The sequence below is a fragment of the Mus pahari genome, chromosome 8 (genome assembly GCF_900095145.1).
Source record: "Mus pahari chromosome 8, PAHARI_EIJ_v1.1, whole genome shotgun sequence".
NCBI lineage: Eukaryota > Metazoa > Chordata > Mammalia > Rodentia > Muridae > Mus > Mus pahari.
Genome location: NC_034597.1, coordinates 100113303 through 100129998, shown reverse-complemented (window position 1 = coordinate 100129998; position 16696 = coordinate 100113303).

Genomic DNA, 16696 nt, shown 5'->3' with positions numbered 1-16696 from the left:
GTGTAGAACAGAGGACAACTGTCTTAGTCAGGGTTTCTATTCCTGCACAAACATCATAACCAAGAAGCAAGTTGGGGAGGAAAGGGTTTATTTGGCTTACATTTCCATACTGCTTTTGATCACCAAAGGATGCAGGACTGGAACTCAAGCAGGTCAGAAAGCAGGAGCTGATGCAGAAGCCATGGAGGGATGTTCTTTACTGGCTTGCTTCCCCTGGCTTGCTCAGCCTGCTTTCTTATAGAATCCAAGACTACCAGCCCAGAGATGGTCCCACCCACAAGGGGCCTCTCCCCCTTGATCACTAATTGAGGAAATGCCCCACAGCTGGATCTCATGGGGGCATTTCCCTAACTAAAGCTCCTTTCTCTGTGATAACTCCAGCTGTGTCAAGTTGACACAAAGCTAGCCAGTACAACAACAAAACTCTAATACTTAGAACACACAGAACATTCTTTGTGGTTATTTCTCTAAGAAGTCACATTTCTAGGTTTGGTGTCTGCAGATGGGATGGCTCTATTGCTGATTCCAAGAAGTGCATGCTGACAGGAACCTGGTATAGCTGTCCCACATAGAGTCTCTGCCAGAGCCTGACCAATACAGGTGTGGATGCATGCAGCCAAACATGAGGACTGAGAGCAAGGACCCCAATGGAGGAGTTAGGGGAAGGACTGAAAGAGCTGAATGGTTTTGCAACCCCACAGGAACTGCTTGTGGACGTTGTACATCGTGGTGCGCACTAGGCTCCGCACCACGATGTACAACGTCCACAAGCAGCACTGATAAGCGGATATTAGCCCAGAAACTTGGAATATCCAAGACACATTATGGAAAACAGAAGAAAATCAAGAAGGATGACCATTTGTGGATACTTCATTCCTCTGCTTGTGGACGTTGTACATCGTGGTGCGGAGCCTAGTGCGCACCACGATGTACAACGTCCACAAGCAGTTTGTTTAGGCTATGCCAGTGCCTGGTAAACACCGAAATGGATGCTCACAGCCAGCTACTGGATGGAACACAGGGTCCCCAATGGAGGAACTAGAGAAAGTACCCAAGTACCTGAAGGGGGCTGCAACCCTGTAGGTGGAACAACAACAGGAACTAACCAGTACCCCCTGGGTTTGTGTTTCTAGCTGCATATGTAGCAGAAGATGACCTAATCGGCCATCAGTGGGAATAGAGGCTCCTTGGTCTTCCAAACTCTATATGACCTAGTACAAGGCAAGGCCTGGGCCAAGTAGTGGGAGTGGGTGGGTAGGGGAACAGAGGTGGGTGGAGGGGTATGGGAAACTTTCGGGATAGCATTTGAAATGTAAATAAAGAAAATGATAATAATAATAAAAAAAGAAAATGACATTTCAAGGAGAAATATTAAGGAAGGTACACTCATAGTATCTCAACTACATGAATGTTGACACAGATCAGGACAATGACAAAAATGATAGAAATGTCAACAAAGGAAAAAAATAAACCACAGGCAACTAAGAGATGGAGAATGAATATTTCTTAGAGCTAAGCATTAAGTATTCAGTACCAGCCATATGTATAACATATTACATTAAACATTAAACATGTTACCAAGGTTCCATATGTACACTTACACACACATAAATATAATTCAGCAAAAAGAAGCCATGAATTTGAGAGGGACTGGAGAACATGGGACAGGCTAGAGGAAGGAAGGAAAAAGGTGGGAAAAGTACTTTTTATTAAATTAAAAATAAATTATTTTAAAAACTTAATTAGATCACAGCAGAAGAAAAAAATAAGATAATTACTATAAGTTATCTGAACCACTGAAAACCAGATATAAACTCTGATTTCATGATAAACTATTAACATGAAATAAGGAAATGCATACCAATGTCAGAACATTCTTGAAAATCATTTCAGAGTTTTTTTTTAAAAAGGTGTTGATTTTAGAACTTCCTTTGTTAACAACATCTACACCTAAATTAGTACAAAATGGAGGTTCAGCTAGTTGTGTTGTGGTTGTTTTGTTTTGTTTTGTTAAGGAGTTTTGTGACTGGTATCTGAGTGATGTGCTTGCTGTTATTCATTGACTCATGGATGTTACTATGGTTTATGATATACTCAAGACACCTTGATCATCAGTGTCAATAGAAAAATCGTAAATTAAGCCTTTCAGAAAAACAAAGGATGATACAGTCATTTAAGGACTGTGCTGCCTATGTAAATGAATTAATGTACAATCTTTGTAACCTAAAATAGTGATAGAGCCTAGACAGGAAAATATGGGTGATGGGAGAAGGAAGAGAGATAGATGTAGGTCAGATATAGGTGGTGTGAAGGAGAAAATGGGAAAGCTTAAAATGAAAATGGCACAAAGGGGCTAAAAAGGAAACAAGTAGATATAAAGTTTAATGAAATATTTTTAAAACACTACACTAATAAATGCCTCTCTATATAATTCAATGAAACTATAAGTTATTGACACTCATGAGAAGAAAGGCTTTAAACTCTAATCTTCAACTTCTGTAATTCAGTTTTTCTTTTTTGTTAATCACATATTATAATTGGTCATTGTTTCTTTGAAAAAATTCAACGTCTGCCTTGAAACAAAAACTGAACATCAAATGATGGGGAAGGCTATTAAATTTCAAAATCTCTTTGAAATCATGTTGGATTAATCAGTTTTGATTTCTCTTCTTTATAGTATCTAACATATCTTCAGACAGCACCAGAAGAGGGCGTCAGATCTCATTATGGGTGCTTGTGAGCCACCATGTGGTTGCTGGGGTTTGAACTCAGGACCTTCAAAAGAAGAGTCAGTGCTCTTAACCATCTCTACTACCGGGTGTGGTGGCACATGCCTTTAATCCCAGCACTTGGGAGGCAGAGGCAGGTGAATTTCTGAGTTTGAGGCCAGCCTGGTCTACAGAGTGAGTTCTAGGACAGCAAGGGCGATACAGAGAAACCCTGTCTCGAAAAACCAAAAAAAAAAAAAAAAGTATCTAACATTTTCTCATCATCCCCAGATGTCCAAATCTTTTATATTTAAATCATAGTTTTTCTAACTTTTATTTATACCTTCAGATTTGGGATTTCTTATATTTAATGAAATATCTAAACTTTATGTCATATTTAGCTTATAGTGAGTTCTTACTATTGTATATATTTTGAAAAGGTTGAGTATGTATGTGTATATATCTATACATATCTATATCTATGTATGTATGTATATATGTGTGTGTATGTATATATATATATACACATATATTTGTGTTTTAATATGTACTGATTAAAGCTCTGCTATTGCTAATTCTTATTCTCCTGCTCCTTTTCTTTGTACATTTATCATAGCCTCCTCTGACATTCTTAATTTTTCATTATTAATAGTTTATTCTCCAGTCAATAATGAAGTATATACAGTAAGTATTACAAGATACACTAAGTATACATAGGCTTTCTCTAAAATATAATGGAAATAAAAATTATTTTAAGGATTAGTTACATTTATAAATAAAAATGTATCTCCTGAAATATCACAATAACATTATACTAGCTCTACTGTTAACATTATATTAAGAAGACAAAAATTCACATATCCTGAAATTCCAGAGAGCAGGAACCTGAGATAGAAGGATTAAAGATTGTCATGTATTCCAATTCACCCTAGGGGATATGGTGATTTTTTTTTTTTTTTTATGTTGGTTTAAAATGTAGGTTGAGTTCATGTCTCAAAGGAGGAAAATGGGGAAGGAAGCAAGGAATGTAGAAAGAAAATCATGCACATGACCAGAAAGTAGAGTGTAGGTATACATGCAAATTATCTAAAAAGAAATCAGCTCCTGGGCAACAATGGTTTGATGATTTATATGTTTTATTCTCAAAATAATACAGCATTCTACTATCAGTTAAAAATGCTTTAGAGAAGGAGAATAGCTAAACCTAGTGGATTTAATACTGACTCATTGAGAATTAGGTTTATTTACTTATAAAAATCTCATATTGGGTAAATTGAAAGTTTTCTGCCTTCTTCCAGGACAGTATTCTGTATATGGAGTGAGTGTTTATGTTTGGAAACTGTAATAATTTTTCCTAATTTTGGAATAGGTATGGTACTCTACCATCTGCATTTGATAAAATGAAATTGAATGTTGAGGAAATAACTCAAATAACTTGCCCATGCCAGCTTTAGTTGATGTCACTTTCTCTGGGACATCTTTGTCTCAGTCCCCACACACACACTGATGGATTCACCTTCACTGAGTCCTCTAACAATTCCCACACTGCCCTGGTCAACTAATTCCATTTGCACTTGGTAAACTTCCAGCACAATCAACTTTTCATTTCTTTGCTGCACTTTTATTTCTATGGGTGGATTCTTCATTTGATTATCCATATTCTTAAACGTCCCTTGATTTCATTAGTAGGACACAGGGACATAATATATAAGTTTGACTCTCTTCATGAAATCTAAATAGTAGACATACAGTGACTGTTATGTAATATCAAAATAAGGATCTGTTTGTGTAGTGGTCATGAAATGCATCTCATATTTATGTTGGCATTAAGTAAATTGAAGGGCAGAGAGTGAAATTACTCATTAGATAGTTACTCAATTTTTGGTCAGTTTGGGGTAGTTTTATTGGTAGACTGTAGGCACCTAAATGAAGAGAAGAGAAAAGTCATATGGTTTCAATTAAGACAAATTAATGGATTGTGACCTGTTTTATATATTATACAATGGAAGATAGATATTGGAATTCATGGAGCTGGAGATCCATAATAATGTAGAAAAATTAGCTAAAGTTTTCATGACCCAAATAACAGCAAAAAATAACAGAAGATATATTGATGCTATTTCTTATAATTGAGAAATAGAAATAATTTTAAATGAGTTCTTTGTTTTAATCATTCAAGTAATTTTATTTTAATTTTATATTTAATGGAATATATATTTTAATCAGATATATATATATATATTAATGGGATACACACACACACACACACACACACACACACACACACACACACACACATATATATGGTATATCCCACGATATGTATGTGCATGTGGGTTGAGATCAGTTTAAATCTTCATTATAATTTTTAAGTAAAGTACTATGCCAGTTAACTTTTATTGACATCTTTTACCAACTTACAGTCACCTGCTAAAGGATTCTCAACTGATAAAAATTGACTTGATTAATGATTGACATAAGAATGTCCTGCCTACTTGGGCAGCACCAGCCATAGGCAGGAGGGCCTGGGCAGTATAAGAAATATAACAAAGAGTAAGTCAGACAGCAAGCCAGCAAACAGTATTTCTATATGGTTTCTGATTTAGTAGCTACCTTGAACTTTTCCCTTGAGTTCCTTCAGTGATAGACTGAGACCTGGAAGTGTAAGCTTGTCCACCCCTATTGCTCTTGGTCCCTCACATGATCATAGCCACAGAGATTGTAACTTGAAATATATCGTTCATGTCCGCACTTATACCTTTTGGATAGACCTTAAAGGCTATCATAATGATATATGTTACATTAAGGATAATAATCTTTAATTAAAAAAAACAGTAAACTAGTAGAAAATTTAGCATTAATATGAAGAAATAACAGTCGTATCCATTGGCCATTAGAAAAGAATGCAACTTCCATAATATGTAGATAACCATCACTACCTTATAAATCAGCACTAATTATGATTGATTAGTAGTATAAGACATAACCTTTATTGTATAAACTTGTACTTAGTTTGAAAAATTTTTAACCAATTTATCATTATCTACAAAGCATAGAAAGAAATATTGTGGTTTTGTAGAATAATATGCAACAAATTCAGAATCAAAATTACACATGATGGGTAGATAATGATTGAAAATTATGGTATAGTAAGATTAACAAAATAAATGATCCCCTTCAGAACATAGCCTGTATATATTCTGGTGTGCAGAATATCACTAGTTGTGTTGTCACGACTATTTTCAAAGATATCCATTGACTAATCTCTGGAATATATGAAAACTTTATTAATTTAGTGAGTTTTTTTGTCAATACATTCCAACTTCTGTTTCCCCTCTCCCCTCCTCCCTTCTTCCCCAGATTCAAGCCTCCTCAGTTTCCTGTAAGAAAAAAAAAAGTTTACCCCTTCCCTGGCATTATTCACTAAAGGTAATTTAATGAGATACGATAAGGCTATGCACAAACCCTCATATCAAGACTGATTGAAGCAACCTAGTAGAAAGAATATGGTACCAAGAGTAGACAAATGAATTAGAGACAAACTGCATTCCCACAGTTAAGGGTCCCATAAAAACAGGACGATAACAACCATAACATATACACAGAGGACCTAGCTCAGACACTTACAAGCTCTAATATTTGATAGAAGGGGATTTATAGTCATTTTAGGTTATGAATTTTAAAATATGGAGATTATTCTGAATTATCTGGACTGACAACTTTTAATAATGTGAAGTTTTTAGAATAGTACATGAATTTAAAAGCTGGAGTAAAGTACCAATTAAGACTACACACAAAATTGCTGGAAATTGAGAAATTGAGAGTGTATCAGAAAAGATGGCATGAAGGGGTGGGGTGAGATGCTGGGAATAAGACTCTGGGTCTATACTGGTTGCTCTCCGAGGAAATGGAGACATTAGTCTTACGTGTCATACGTGTGCAAAGATTACATTTGACTAGCAATATGAGAAATTCTGCCAGGCTCTTCATCTCCAGAGCCTAGGAAAGAGCCATTTTACTGACACTGACACTGCAATTTTGACTTTGTGATAATTTTATGCATTGTACTTCTGATCTTCAGAACTATGACATTAATGAGTGAGTGCTGTTTTAAGTGGATGGCAGTGTGGTACTTTGTAAAACAGAAATAAAAAAAAAAAAGGAAGACACAGCTTAACCATATATATTACTACACAGATTTAAGTAATTATAGTTCATTTATTGTTTCAGCTAATAGGTAGGATTTATTAAAAATTAGGAATTTCAATTTATTCACTCTGTAGGTCTTTACACAAAGGTTTTGCAAACTTTGATTGAAGGGAACATCAACTTAAGAATTTGTAATATCCACATGGTGTGAAATAGGCTAATATTACAATAATAGATCTTTATTTATAAAGGGTTCTTCACAATCTAATACCTTTAAGTTTTATTATAATATTTTAATTAAAATATTATGTCTTCAGACAATCAAAAGAAAATCAGATATAAATGACTGAACTGATATGTATATAGAATATTATGTCTTCTAAGAATATTTTATTCAAGAATATTTACTGCCGAAGAAAATAAATGTGCTCTAGAAGTTATTAATTTCTGAACTGTATGACACAATTTCAAGATCAAGACATGGGAATGAGGTCTGAGGTAGGTTCTGTTGCTGTATTCTCAAGTAGCAGATGACAGAGAGAGACCAACTTTTTCTGTCAAACTGCTAATGCATTAATGAATAAAGAAGGGGGTTGCAACCCTGTAGATAGAACAATATGAACTAACCAGTGCTCCCTGAGCTCGAGTCTCTAGCTGCATATGTAGCAGAAGATGGCCTAATCGGACATCACTGGGAAGAGAGGCCCCTTGGTCTTGCAAACTTTATATGACCCAGCACAAGGGAAGGCCTGGGCCAAGTAGTGGGANTGGGTGGGTAGGGGANCAGGGGTGTGTGTGGGGGGTATAGGGAACTTTCGGGATAGCATTTGAAAGGTAAATAAAGAAAATAATAATAATAATAATAATAATAATAATAATAATAATAATAATAATAAAAGAATGAAGAAGAGACAGAAAAAAAAAAAAAAAGAATCATCAGAACCTGACTGGCCTGTAAAAGTCTCAATTTTCATCATCATTGTCAAAATGTTAACCATCTGAATTCTGGAAAAAATGCATTAAAATTAAAGCAAAATGTCCCACAAGGTCAGTGTGCTCTAGCCTTCTCAATCTTCGTATTTATGGGATTATTAGATTGTTTCTGCCTCCTCCTACTGCACACATTACTGGTCCTTGGCTTATTTCATTAGTGGCTATTTCAGTTATGTTCAAGGATGGCTAATTTCCACTTCCAAAATAAATTCAGAAGTGAAGCAATTAAAATTTGACAAATATGTATCTTTTTCCTTTATTGTATTACTGGACAAATTATTGTGTGGCTTATTTTGTGTTCATAGCTTTGTTGAAATAAGAAATAATAAATTGATTTCTTGGTATTAAAAAAAAAAGTGAGGGTTGAAATTGGACCACATTATAAAGAAGTTTAATTAGATAGAGTTAATGTTCCAAGCAGGATCTATATGCTCCGTTTCTCATTTCCAGTCTTTGCAGAGATTCTAAATCTTTTGTGACTGTTGGCATAGATTTAGCCATCACTCTTTCTGAAACTGATTTAAAATGTGCTCCTTATATGACTTATTTATATAATAGTTAAACAAAGAAATCTTGCAGACTGTAGTTAGCTACAAGTTAAAAGGCTGATAATATAAATAAACAATAAACATTATGTTGTATATATAATTAGAATTTTATTATACATCTCACACGAATCACCAGCATTTATTTTAGAAAGCAGTTAAATACAAATACTTATTCATTTGGATTCTTATGTTCTTATGTATTTTATGTGTCTTCTCTACTAAAAAAAGTAATGGATATATGAAATGGATTATGTTTTACTCCTAAGTAACACTTAATGTTATATGCTCTTTAAAAAGTTACTCAAACAATGTGCCATTAATTTTCTGTTGAGTAGTTAGATAAACAAAGGGAGGTCTAAAGAGAAAAATATTCCTTTCATTGAGAAAAAATTAGATTTATGTTAAAATTTCTGAATCTAAATGGTCTTTTGTAGGCTGCATGTGCATTTATGTATAGTATAATCAAAATATTACATATTCAATGATAAATGCAAGGAATTCAGTTGCAAAGCTATCAGGATATTTTGCTAATCTAAATGCACTTTTAAACAATGTCCTTCTCACTGAAGGAGGACATCAGTACCTTTAAATGCATCATTAAAACTTTCCCACTGCTATTACCTGATAAGATAATACTTCAAATAGCAATGTGCTAGACAAATGAAATAGAATTGAATGAAATAGAAATAACAAATGAAATAGAAACTGAACATTGGGTATGTCAATAACTTAATATTAATACTTGCCTAAAATATTTTTTTCATTTTCCCTTATATTGAAAATATATTCATTTCTCCCTCAATAACATCTTGATCATAGGTTCTGCTCACTTCCACTGACAAAAAATATAGTAAAAATAACACAAAATCTATTCTATCTAAGTTGGACAAGATAACCCTTGAAGAGAAAGGGAGTTCCAAGAGCAGGCACGTGAGCCACAATTAGGGCTCCCATAAAAATGTTAAGATAATAGCAATTCACAACTTTGTATGCAAAAATAAAAAATAAAAACCCAGGACAGTGAAAACAATTCTCAAAAATAAAAGAATTTCTGGGTGAATCACCATTCCTGAGCTTAAGCTATAATACAGGGCAATAGTAATATATATTTATATACCACATGTTATTGGTACAGAGATAAACAGGTCAATCAACAGAATAAATTTGAAGACCAAGAAATAAACCAGCACAAATATGGACACTTTGTCTTTGACAAAGTTGCCAAAAGCATACAGCAGAAAAAAAGAAAAGAAAAGAAAGAAAAGAAAAGAAAAAACTAAAGATAGCATTTTCAACAAATGGTTCTGGTCTAACTGGTAGTTTGCATGTAGAAGAATACAAATTCATCTATATTTATTACCTTGCACAAAGTTAAAGTTCTGGTCCAAGTGGATCGAGTTCCTCAGCATAAAACCAGATGCAATGAATCTAGTAGAAGAGAAAGAGGGAAATGGCCTCGAACACATCGTCATAGGGGGAAATTTCATGAACAACACACAAATGGCTCAGGCTCTAAGACTGAAAATTGATAAATACAACCTTGTGAATCTAAAAATCTTCTGTAAGGCAAAGGATACTGTCAATAAAAGATAACAGCAATCTACAGATTGGGAAAAGATCTTCACTAACCTTACATCCAATAGAGGGCTAATATCCAAAATATACAAAGAACTTAGACTCCAAAAGAAAAAAAATAACCCAATTAAAAAATGGGGTACAGAGCAAAACAAAGAGTTCTCAACTGAGGAATCTCCAAAAGCCAAGAAACAAAGAAATATTTTACATCCTTAGTCATCAGGGAAACGCAGATCAAAGCGATCTTGAGATTCTACCTTATCCCAATCACAATGGCTTACATCAAAATCTCAACCAACAGCATGTGCTGTCAAGGATGTGGAGAGAGAGGAACAGTCATCTTCCATTGATGTTGGGATTGCAAACTGGTACAACCAGTCTGGAAATCACTCTGGTGGTTCCTCAGAAAACTGGAAATAGTTCTACCTAAAGACCCAGCTATACCAATCCTGAGCACATAGCCAAAAACTTATCTTCCATACCACAAAGATGTTTGCTTCATGATGTTCACAGAAGCCTTATTTGTAATAGCCAGAAGCTGAAAATAATCCAGATGTCACTCAACTATAGAATTGATACAAAAAAATGTAGTTAATTATATAATGGAATTTTCATCTATTAAAAATGAGGACATCATGAATTTTGCAGGCAAATGGATGGAACTAGAAAATATCATTCAGATTGAGGTAACAAAGAACAGAAATGACATTCATGGTGTGTGTAGTTAGTGATAAGTAAATACTAGCCAAAAAGCATTAAATGCCCATGATACAACTCACAGATTGTATGTATGAATAGTTTAATCCCACTTAAAAAGTGGAATAAAATAATCACAGGAGTCAGAAGGAAGGAAGGACCTGGGAGGGAGAGGGAGTGGAAAGGGCGGAGGGCAAGATCCTGTATGGGAGGAGACAGGAGAGAAGCCCAGAGCACTAGGAGAAAGAATGGAAATATGTAGCATCAGGGGGTGGAGACAGGAATCCCATAGAATTTTCTAGAGCCCCAGGACTCAGTGGTGATTACCTGAGTCTAAATACCCAACAGTGGGGAGGTGGAACCTGGTGAGACCACCACCAGTATATAGACAGGGCCCCCAGTGGAGGGTTGGGGCCACACATCTATCTTCAAATTTTTTGACCCAGAATTGTTCCTTTCTAAAGGAAATTCAGGGACAAAAAATGGAACAGAGGCTGAAAGAAAGGCCATTCAGTTATTGGCCCATCTTGAGATGTATCCAACAGGCAGGCACTAAACCCTGACACTATTACTGATGCCATGTTGTACTTGCAGACAGGAGGGAGCCATGCAGACAGCAAGGCTGTTTTCTGAAAAACTCTGCGAGCAGCTGACTGAAACAGATTCAGATACTCACAGACAATCTTTGGACTGAGGTTAGGGGCCCCTTTGGAAGAGTTAAAGGATGGATTGAATGAATTGAAGGTAATTGCAACCTGGAGCCCTCAGAGCTGCCAGAGACCAAGCCGCCAACCAAAGAGTGTACATGGGCTGGTCCATGGCACCCAATATGGCCATCATGAATGTAGTAGAGGATGTACTAATGCTATAGAAACCTGATGCCCCAGGGAAGGAGGACGCTGGGTGGGTAACGTAGCAGTGGGTAGCTGGTTGGGGGATACCCTCTCAGAAGCAAGATGAGGGGGATGCAGTGAAGTACTTGGAGAGGTGGGACAGGGGACAGAGCATCATTTGGAGTGTAAATAAATAAAATAAATTTAATTAAAAACTAACTATGATATACAAGTCGAGAACGTGGCGCAGACTCAAGCAGACAGTGTGCTTGCGGCTTCAGTTTCTGTGAGCTCGTATGCACCTTGATGAGTTGATTCAAAAGTAGTGTTCTCCTGGTTTCCTCCATCCCTACTCACCCCTACAGTCATTTTGCTTCTTAGTACTTTTGAGAGGAAAATATGTAATTTAGGAATGCCATACTACAATAAGCTACCTCACCATATTTAAGGCCATCTTGGGCTACATGGCACTACTTATTTAAAGTAGAAGAAACAGAAAACTGGACATAATTGTTGCAGTAGGTAGGTGTTTGAGTGTATACTATAGTCACATAATAATGCTGTATGATGGAGAAAAATTGATTTAGCAAACTCAATTGCATTCATGTAGGCAACATCTTACTATGATTTTATCATAAGAGGCAGAGGTGCTAATACCATTCAAACGATAAAAGAAGAAAAGCCAATATTTTAAAAGTACAGTTACCTATTATTTGAAAGGTTCATATATGTATTTAATCCCTATGGAAAAAGTGGTGGTCATGGAATACTGAGGACTTTCATACCCACATAAATTCAACATTAGTAGAATTATTACAGTGAACCTAAGGACTAGGAGAATTCTTAGATGGATACCACCAAAGGAGAGTATCTCCAATATTATAAGATAGGTACTCTTATGTATGTTGCTGCCAAGAAAAAATGATTTTGTCTTAAGCAATGCAGAAGACAAAGGCCTACTCCAACATGTGTTATTATTGGTGGTGGTGGTGTTTTCTTTGTCCCAACATGTACACATATGATAAACTATAGTTTCATCTGTTTTGTAATTTCCTGTGATTTTCGTTACTCTAGGTAAATGACAATGTGCCTATAGAATGTAATTACAGGTATTTTCCATTGCATGTTTGCAAATCTTTGAGGTATACAATACCAATATCTATTCATAGCTGTGTTAATTGAGCAGTTTTAGGTATTATATACTACTCTACATCAAGTTTCTTGACTATAATTGAGAAAATATATTTTCACAGGTTTACTTTATTTATGGATATTAACTCAAGGTCAAAAATGTAAAGGCATTTTTTTCCTTAAGTTCACAGAAATTAATTGTGAATCAGACACGACTATTTATTCTAAATTTTAAACACTTCCATATAAAACTGCTTATCCATTTCCCCTTTTGAAAATGCAGGTGTCTGTGCTTGCACAATGATTAATAGAATTATTTGACAGGACAACTGCATGCCCCTCAAGAATCAAAAGGTGAGTGACCAGCCAATGATTTTTTTTTTTTATTTTCTTCAGCATACAACTAAAATTTACCTGTGAACCAACTACAATGAATCATTTTTAAATTAATAACAATGTTGTATCTTTTTATTTCTAAAGTAAGATTTCAATGTTGTAATTTATAAAGAAGAGTGGAGGGAGGGAAGGATAAGCCAGTGAACTGGAAAATAATACAGCTATCCTACATTCAGTGGTGTTCCTAGACAAGATTTCTATGAGTTTCTTGATCTTGTAAAATTCAATGTAAGATTATAACATACATGTGAATAATATTAAATATTCAGTTAGCTCAACATGTTCAAAATTCAGTGTGGTTTTAAGGTTACTGATGAACTATAATGTGAAGTACATTTAAAATATCATATATTGTAAACTAATGTTATAAGCACTATACCACAAGATATTTCTATTAAAAATGTAAAAATATGAACTTAAAATACAATCTAAATTCTATGAATTCTATTATATATATTCTTATATAAGATATATTAAGTGGATAATTTATTGAGAAATAAATACATATTTTCCCACATTTATTCCAAGTTCATAGTATTTATTATCCATATGTATAGATTTTATGCCTTCAAATATTCTATGGTCAAATTTCATAGCTTTTATGCTCTGTGATTCCTACTATGTTAGGAAATTATGAAATTATTTCAAATAAGTATAGCTTTATTCCTTCATTGACACTGATTTTCTAGATATTTTAGAATATGACATGACAGATAAGAACTCACAGTGTGGTTACTTTTCTACACACAATAAATTGAAGAAAACAAAGTAGATTACACTTCAATGAAAAACCCACATAATATTTAGAGTGAGCAATTTACTTTCAGATAAAAAGTCATAGTGTGTAAGAGACCCCAGAATCTCAAGTTTGAGGCTTTAATCCGAAACTACTTTGGTATTCTTGCCTCCTGGACTGGCAAAGTTTACCATTCTGAAAAATGTAAACTTTCGGTATCTTAAATTTGTTGGGCTAGCAATCCTGAACTAGCCACCAAATACAAAATATCCATATAGCCTTAAGCAATCTCATTGTTGTTTTGACATACGGTTCCAGGCCACCATCTACCTGTGGAAGCCAGAATCAATACCTACATGAAGTACAGTTAATCTTTCATTTTACCTTTGACTGGCTGGAAGGAAGAACCATATAGCAAAGCTGTATACCACCTGTCCTCTGGGAGTCGAGGCAGGTGTGACAGAGTCTTGTTGGGATGCATAGGAGACACAAAATTTACAAGTGGGTCACCTGGCAAAATAATTAAGACGGGCTTGTCTTATTTTTCTCTGTATTCTTGATCCACTAATTTCAAAGGTGTGGAATCAGCTACTCATTGTTAACTTAAAGGTATGTCTAAGCATGACAATGCAAGCAATGTTGTCATTAAAAAGTTCACCAGAAAAATCCATGCAATTAAATCACTATATTTTATATAAGTATATAATATTATACTGCATACCTTATATATTTATTATATGTAGTATATAAGCAATTTTACAGAAATATGTCCAACATGATATTTTCTTGAACCATACTAATAGCTCTCCCCAGCTGCGTGTTGTACCCTTGGTTTGTGGGCTACAACCTGGACAGGCGTGTGTTAAAGAAAAACTCCCTGATCTCGCTAAATGATTCACAGATTGCATATTCACCTATACACTGATTCACCTATATACTTAAGAATCCATCACATTATTCTGTATCACGTCCTTGTTTTAAGTGTATGTTGGGGATCTGGTGTGCTATTTTGAAGAATCTCAAGCTGATCTTAAGTGGGCACATTGAAGTCACTCAGACTGTGGAGGACTGTGGTGTCCTTGGAGCCAATTATTTCAGCAATAAAATGGGTTCTAAAATACAAATTTTATATCTGCAAAACCGAGGTAATGTTCCTACTTGGCCAATGCATTAAAAAAAAAAAATCTTTCAAGGTGGCAAAAAGTTGAGGATTGTTCTTCTTTGAGATTTGCCACAATGGGCAGGCTTCAGTGATTTCAGAGTGTAACTGAAGATTGGCATTATGTAGATCAGCTTTGAGTGAAGATCAGGCAACAGATCTCCTCTGGCTAAAATTTGTTATTTTTAATTTTATTTCCATTAGTCCAATAACAAAGCAATAGGGACTAGCTTACTGGATTGCATAAAGCTATGCCTCTTGACAATCTCCAAGAATGGTCACTGTTTTGTGAACCTAGGCCCCATTAGTTCCTTACTTCTGAATCAATATGCATTTATTGAATATATTTCCCCCTGAGAATAACATGATCATTTGTTGAAATACGAATTTGCAATGCTCTCCATGACCTCAAATAGTTGAACAGATGTTTCCCATCTGGGGATACCATTTGGAAAGTTTTGAACTTTTAGAAGGGAAATATTTCTAAAGGAATATGACACTGGAGGTAGTATTTGAGTTTTTACAACAAACTCGCCTCACATTTTTGTTCTTTCCCTGCTTTCTGACTACAGAGATAAAACTCATGCTGTGGTAGCCGTGCCTTCATTATAATAATGGACTGTAACTTCTGTGTGACTCTCAGCCAAAATAAGTTCCTGTCTACCTTAAGTTGATATTCATCAGAGAACCCTATTAAAGTAAGAGAAAAATAAATAGTGCAGACCTTTGCACCAAGAATGATTCTGTTAGCATGTTAAACCTGATCACATGACTTTTCATATTTGTTTTGTCAGAGGACAGTGGAAGATTTGGGGATAAATATTGTAAGCAAAGAGCTCCATGTATTGTTATGGTGGAATCTTGGTCAACAAGAATACACAGAGAAATGGAGAGACTGGTGGTCCAGCTCATAAGGCTGCAGAGAACAACAAAACTTCTATTGACAATTTGGATGCACAAAATTACAATATATTTTGGCAAAGAATCTTCTAAATTTTGTCTATGTCCTGAGAATTTGCAAAAGATCGAATTAAAAAGTAAAGGGGTAATTTATTTGATGGAAGAACTTTTAAGACAGCAAAACACGGGTGTGAAACAGCCTGTTATCGATTATTGTTGTGCAGAGATTCATTGATAAAGAGCAACAAGTGAAACAGAAAAAAAAATGGTAGGTAAAAGAGGAAATGCCAAGTGGAAAGCTTAAGGCAATTGATAAGCCTTAAAAATAGATTGTGATTTTTTTTTTAAAAGAGATTAATGCCATTAAAGAAAAACTTTAGACTTGGCACTGAAACAAATGGAAATGTTCACCAAGGGCAAAATCCCACACAGATAAAACCCACACTTTGAAAGGAGATAAACTTGGGGAGTTCTTATTGGAATGCTACTGTTAGAGAAAATCTTCCCCAGGTTCATCACACCTAACTGCGCCAATTGTTGTCCAAGGCAACTGGGCTCCATCCTCTGCTTCTTGAAGAACTCGGAAGCACAATCCAAGTGATAGCAGTCTGTAAGCAAGAAAGTTTAAAGATTAACATTGACAGAGATTCTCTCTCACATCTGAGAGCTGATGAGGTTTAGAATTATATTTAGGGTCCAAATTCCTGTGTGATGGTTGTATGAGGCTAGGAATGTGAAGCCTTCAGTACAGTGGTGACCCGAAGATTTTGGTGGTGTCAGAGCCATAAAACCAATACTAGTAAGAACTTCTCATAGGGAGTGGAGTCAGACAAACACACACACACACACACACACACACACACACACACACA